The following is a 6557-nucleotide window of genomic DNA, read 5'->3' as shown; positions in this document are numbered from 1 at the left end:
TATGTCCCCTTAGTGGACGCCCGTTCTGCTCCACCCACACCACTCCTCCCAATCCACTCTGCTCCGCCCCCACCACTCCTTCCCATCCACTCTGCTCCACCCACACCACTCCTCCCAATCCACTCTGCTCCGCCCCCACCACTCCTTCCCATCCACTCTGCTCCGCCCACACCACTCCTCCCAATCCACTCTGCTCCGCCCCCCACCACTCCTTCCCATCCACTCTGCTCCACCCACACCACTCCTCCCAATCCACTCTGCTCCGCCCACACCACTCCTCCCAATCCACTCTGCTCCGCCCACACCACTCCTCCCAATCCACTCTGCTCCGCCCACACCACTCCTCCCCATCCACTCTGCTCCGCCCACACCACTCCTCCCAATCCACTCTGCTCCGCCCACACCACTCCTCCCAATCCACTCTGCTCCGCCCACACCACTCCTCCCCATCCACTCTGCTCCGCCCACACCACTCCTCCCCATCCACTCTGCTCCGCCCACGAGGCTCTGCGCCCAGCAAAGGACGGACATCTCTGGACTGGAAGTGGTTCCTTATTTATCCCCGATGTTGTTCCGTTCTAACACTCCCAGGAATACGCCGTGCCTGGCTCTATGACTGCACTTTTCTGGGACCGCACAGATTTCTGGTTGGTGGATCTCCAGCTGGAAACCCTTTTGAGAAACCTGAAGGACAAAGTCGCTAACTTTGGATTGCTATGTGTGATGTCCTGAGAGGGATATGAGGACGGCTCTCACTGACCTCCTGAAAATGCTGGCTGCCTGGCTGTCATGATGATCCTCTGGATTCAGTATTGTCCCTGACCCAGAACTAATGTGCACTTTTCACTTTCTAATCTGAGGGCTGATTACAGCGACCCATTAAGTATGGAGGCCACCGACAGCCAGGCAAAGAGCATTTTCAGAGGATGACTAATAAAACTCGAATTCCTCTCAGTTCAGTTGAATTGAAATAAATCTCATTAAATTCAGTAAAATCTGCTGTGACTCCATCACTACAAACGTTCAATCGTCCCATCACCCCCCTCACTGTCTGTGTGTCAGTGTCCTGGGATCGGGGGGGGGTCAGTGTCCTGGGATCGGGGGGGGGTCAGTGTCCTGGGATCGGGGGGGGTCAGTGTCCTGGGATCAGAGTTTATGGTGGGGTTATCGTTGTCCTGGGATTTGGGGTGTTGGGTGTTGGTTGGTGTCCTGGGATTTGGGTTGTCGGTCGGTGACCTGGGATCAGTGGTCTCGGTGTCCTGGGATTTGGGGTGTTGTGGGGTGTCGGTCGGTGTCCTGGGATTTGGGGTGTCGGTATTCTGGATTTGGGTGTCGGTCAGTGACCTGGGATCAGAGGTGTCGGTATCCTGGGATTTGGGGTGTCGGTCAGTGACCTGGGATCAGAGGTGTCGGTATCCTGGGATTTGGGGTGTCGGTCAGTGACCTGGGATTTGGGGTGTCGGTGACCTGGGATTTGGGGTGTCGGTGACCTGGGATCAGAGGTGTCGGTGTCCTGGGATTTGAGGTGTCGGTCGGTGACCTATGATTTGGGGTGTTGTGGGGTATCAGTGTCCTGGGATTTGGGGTGTCGGTCAGTGACCTGGGATTTGGGGTGTCGGTCAGTGACCTGGGATTTGGGGTGTTGCGGGGTATCAGTGTCCTGGGATTTGGGGGGTCGGTCGGTGACCTGGGATTTGGGGGTGTCGGTCGGTGACCTGGGATCAGAGGTGTCGGTGACCTGGGATTTGGGGTGTCGGTCGGTGACCTGGGATTTGGGGTGTTGTGGGGTATCAGTGTCCTGGGGATTTGGGGTGTCGGTCGGTGACCTGGGATTTGGGGTTGTTGTGGGGTATCAGTGTCCTGGGATTTGGGGGTGTCGGTCGGTGACCTGGGATTTGGGGTGTCGGTCAGTGACCTGGGATTTGGGGTGTTGCGGGGTATCAGTGTCCTGGGATTTGGGGTGTCGGTCGGGTGACCTGGGATTTGGGGTGTCGGTCGGTGACCTGGGATTTGGGGTGTCGGTCGGTGACCTGGGATCAGAGGTGTCGGTGACCTGGGATTTGGGGTGTTGTGGGGTATCAGTGTCCTGGGATTTGGGGTGTTGTGGGGTATCAGTGTCCTGGGATTTGGGGTGTTGTGGGGTATCAGTGTCCTGGGATTTGGGGTGTGTCGGTCGGTGACCTGGGATTTGGGGTGTCGGTCGGTGACCTGGGATCAGAGGTGTCGGTGTCCTGGGATTTGGGGTGTCGGTCGGTGACCTGGGATTTGGGGTGTTGTGGGGTATCAGTGTCCTGGGATTTGGGGTGTCGGTCGGTGACCTGGGATTTGGGGTGTTGTGGGGTATCAGTGTCCTGGGATTTGGGGTGTCGGTCGGTGACCTGGGATTTGGGGGGTCGGTCGGTGACCTGGGATTTGGGGTGTCGGTCGGTGACCTGGGATCAGAGGTGTCGGTGACCTGGGATTTGGGGTGTTGTGGGGTATCAGTGTCCTGGGATTTGGGTGTTGTGGGGGTCGGTCGGTGACCTGGGATTTGGGGTGTCGGTCGGTGACCTGGGATCAGAGGTGTTGGTGACCTGGGATTTGGGGTGTTGTGGGGTATCAGTGTCCTGGGATTTGGGGTTGTTGTGGGGTATCAGTGTCCTGGGATTTGGGGTGTCGGTCGGTGACCTGGGATTTGGGGTGTCGGTCGGTGACCTGGGATCAGAGGTGTCGGTGTCCTGGGATTTGGGGTGTCGGTCGGTGACCTGGGATCAGAGGTGTCGGTGTCCTGGGATTTGGGGTGTCGGTCAGTGACCTGGGATTTGGGGTGTTGTGGGGTATCAGTGTCCTGGGATTTGGGGTGTCGGTCGGTGACCTGGGATTTGGGGTGTTGTGGGGTATCAGTGTCCTGGATTTGGGGTGTCGGTCGGTGACCTGGGATTTGGGGTGTTGTGGGGGTATCAGTGACCTGGGGATTTGGGGTGTTGTGGGGTATCAGTGACCTGGGATTTGGGGTGTTGCGGGGTATCAGTGTCCTGGGATTTGGGGTGTCGGTCGGTGACCTGGGATTTGGGGTGTCGGTCGGTGACCTGGGATTTGGGGTGTCGGTCGGTGACCTGGGATCAGAGGTGTCGGTGACCTGGGATTTGGGGTGTTGTGGGGTATCAGTGTCCTGGGATTTGGGGTGTTGTGGGGTATCAGTGACCTGGGATTTGGGGTGTTGTGGGGTATCAGTGTCCTGGGATTTGGGGTGTCGGTCGGTGACCTGGGATTTGGGGTGTTGTGGGGTATCAGTGACCTGGGATTTGGGGTGTTGTGGGTATCAGTGACCTGGGATTTGGGGTGTTGTGGGGTATCAGTGTCCTGGGATTTGGGGTGTCGGTCGGTGACCTGGGATTTGGGGTGTTGTGGGGTATCAGTGTCCTGGGATTTGGGGTGTCGGTCGGTGACCTGGGATTTGGGGTGTTGTGGGGTATCAGTGTCCTGGGATTTGGGGTGTTGTGGGGTATCAGTGTCCTGGGATTTGGGGTGTTGTGGGGTATCAGTGTCCTGGGATTTGGGGTGTCGGTCGGTGACCTGGGATTTGGGGTGTTGTGGGGTATCAGTGTCCTGGGATTTGGGGTGTCGGTCGGTGACCTGGGATTTGGGGTGTCGGTGTCCTGGGATTTGGGGTGTCGGTCGGTGACCTGGGATTTGGGGTGTCGGTGACCTGGGATTTGGGGTGTCGGTCGGTGACCTGGGATTTGGGGTGTTGTGGGGTATCAGTGTCCTGGGATTTGGGGTGTCGGTCGGTGACCTGGGATTTGGGGGTGTTGTGGGGTATCAGTGTCCTGGGATTTGGGGTGTCGGTCGGTGACCTGGGATTTGGGGTGTTGTGGGGTATCAGTGACCTGGGATTTGGGGTGTTGTGGGGTATCAGTGTCCTGGGATTTGGGGTGTCGGTCGGTGACCTGGGATTTGGGGTGTTGTGGGGTATCAGTGTCCTGGGATTTGGGGTGTCGGTCGGTGACCTGGGATTTGGGGGTGTCGGTCGGTGACCTGGATTTGGGGTGTCGGTCGGTGTCCTGGGATTTGGGGTGTCGGTCGGTGTCCTGGGATTTGGGGTGTCGGTCGGTGACCTGGGATTTGGGGTGTCGGTGACCTGGGATTTGGGGTGTCGGTCGGTGTCCTGGGATTTGGGGTGTCGGTGACCTGGGATTTGGGGTGTCGGTGTTGTGAATTGCTGTGATTTTGTACAGTTTTCCCTGCAGTCTCAGCAGAGTCCTCTGTGCACACAACTCCCGGATGTCCGATGTCCCGCATTCTCTGATTGGCTCACTGCTTTTCTCATATTTCCCAAAGACAACCTCTGGATATGACGCTGATCACGTGTACTCGACCTCTTTGGTGGACCATGGCGAGGCCTGTTCTGAGTGGAACCTGTCCTGTTATACCGCTGTATGGTCTTGGCCACCGTGCTGCAGCTCAGTTTCAGGGTCTTGGCAATCTTCTTATAGCCTAGGCCAGTGATATGCAACTAGCGGACCTCCAGCTGTTGCAAAACTACAAGTCCCATCATGCCTCTGCCTCTGGGTGTCAGGCTTGTGGCTGTCAGTCTTGCTATGCCTTATGGGACTTGTAGTTCTGCAACAGCTGGAGGTCCGCTAGTTGCATATCCCTGGCCTAGGCCATCCTTATGTAGTGCAACAATTCCTCCAGATGGTTGGATGGATGGTTGGTTTGGGGGGGGGGGTTGGTTGTGGGGGGGTAGTTGGTTGGAGAGATGGTTGGTTTGGGGGGGGGGGGGGGTTGGATGGTTGTGGGGGGGGGTAGTTGGTTGGAGAGATGGTTGGTTTGGGGGGGGGGTTGGATGGTTGTGGGGGGGGGGTAGTTGGTTGGAGAGATGGTTGGTTTGGGGGGGGGGGGTTGGATGGTTGTGGGGGGGGGGGTAGTTGGTTGGAGAGATGGTTGGTTTGGGGGGGGGGGGTTGGATGGTTGTGGGGGGGGTAGTTGGTTGGAGAGATGGTTGGTTTGGGGGGGGGGGTTGGATGGTTGTGGGGGGGGGTAGTTGGTTGGAGAGATGGTTGGTTTGGGGGGGGGGGGGTTGGATGGTTGTGGGGGGGGGGTAGTTGGTTGGAGAGATGGTTGGTTTGGGGGGGGGGGGGGGGGTTGGATGGTTGTGGGGGGGGTAGTTGGTTGGAGAGATGGTTGGTGTGGGGGGGGTAGTTGGTTGGAGAGATGGTTGGTTTGGGGGGGGGGTTGGATGGTTGTGGGGGGGGGGGGGGTAGTTGGTTGGAGAGATGGTTGGTTTGGGGGGGGGGGGTAGTTGCACACCATCTAAACCTGAGGATCATCTTCCATAGAATGTTCTGTGACAGATAATGTAATGCAGTCTGCGGGGTGACACCGGCCTGATCAGACACCCATCCATTTGCTTGGCATCTACCCACTACACATCTTTTAATGCATGAAAAGGGAGGGGCCTATACATCTGGAGCACATGAAGAGGGAGGGGGCCTATACATCTGGAGCACATGAAGAGGGAGGGGCCTATACATCTGGAGCACATGAAGAGGGAGGGGCCTATACATCTGGAGCACATGAAGAGGGAGGGGCCTATACATCTGGATCAGCTGAAGAGGGAGGGGCCTATACATCTGGAGCACATGAAGAGGGAGGGGCCCTATACATCTGGAGCACATGAAGAGGGAGGGGCCTATACATCTGGAGCACATGAAGAGGGAGGGGCCTATACATCTGGAGCACATGAAGAGGGAGGGGCCTATACATCTGGAGCACATGAAGAGGGAGGGGCCTATACATCTGGAGCACATGAAGAGGGAGGGGGCCTATACATCTGGAGCACATGAAGAGGGTGGGGCCTATACATCTGGAGCACATGAAGAGGGTGGGGCCTATACATCTGCATCACATGAAGAGGGAGGGGCCTATACATCTGGATCACATGAAGAGGGAGGGGCCTATACATCTGGATCACATGAAGAGGGAGGGGCCTATACATCTGGATCACATGAAGAGGGAGGGGCCTATACATCTGGATCACATGAAGAGGGAGGGGCCTATACATCTGCATCACATGAAGAGGGTGGGCCTATACATCTGCATCACATGAAGAGGGAGGGGCCTATACATCTGGATCACATGAAGAGGGAGGGGCCTATACATCTGGATCACATGAAGAGGGAGGGGCCTATACATCTGGATCACATGAAGAGGGAGGGGCCTATACATCTGGATCACATGAAGAGGGAGGGGCCTGTACATCTGGATCACATGAAGAGGGAGGGGCCTGTACATCTGGATCACATGAAGAGGGAGGGGCCTGTACATCTGGATCACATGAAGAGGGAGGGGCCTATACATCTGCATTACATGAAGAGGGAGGGGCCTATACATCTGCATTACATGAAGAGGGAGGGGCCTGTACATCTGGATCACACGACAGGTTGAGGTTTTGTGTACATTTTGGGTGATTCTCTCTCTAGTGACCCGTCACACTGCTGAGATAAAACCAATTGGCGGCACAGCGCTCTGTTCTGAGACATGGAGGGAGGTGGAATAGTAAAGTGCAGTCACTG

Source organism: Aquarana catesbeiana, linkage group LG06 (assembly GCF_042186555.1).
Source record: "Aquarana catesbeiana isolate 2022-GZ linkage group LG06, ASM4218655v1, whole genome shotgun sequence".
NCBI lineage: Eukaryota > Metazoa > Chordata > Amphibia > Anura > Ranidae > Aquarana > Aquarana catesbeiana.
The sequence above is the reverse complement of the archived record's forward strand: the minus strand, read 5'-3'. Positions refer to the sequence as shown.